We start from the raw sequence: 413 nt of genomic DNA, 5'->3' as shown, positions 1-413 counted from the left end.
CCCCCCCCGTCTGCAGTGGCCCTGGGCCTGAAAAGACTTGACTTCCACGAGGGCTTAACTTCAAAGGGCTATCTCTTTAAGAGAGGCAGGTCGGACGTCCCTATTTGTGAGTCAGCTTAATCCGACCCGACTATAGAACATTCTTTTTCGGGTAATAGAAAATCCGAAACCAACAGGGCGTAAGCAGAAGGCAAGGACCACAGAATCCCTGACAAGCCGAAAGGGCATGGACGCATCTTCTACACTAACACAATGCCCCCCCCCCCCCTCCGCAACCTAAGGGACAGCGTGTGTGGGTACTGATTGCCTACCCTCCAGGCGTCCTCAGCCATTGACCCCGGCGTTCCCCTCGCAGTGCGCACGCGCACGGCTCGGGGGCCACGTCGTTGTTTGTGGCGACACAGTTGTAGCTA

The sequence above is a fragment of the Frankliniella occidentalis genome, unplaced genomic scaffold (assembly GCF_000697945.3).
Source record: "Frankliniella occidentalis isolate FOCC.00 unplaced genomic scaffold, Focc_3.1 Scaffold42, whole genome shotgun sequence".
In the NCBI taxonomy this organism is placed as follows: domain Eukaryota; kingdom Metazoa; phylum Arthropoda; class Insecta; order Thysanoptera; family Thripidae; genus Frankliniella; species Frankliniella occidentalis.
The sequence above is the reverse complement of the archived record's forward strand: the minus strand, read 5'-3'. Positions refer to the sequence as shown.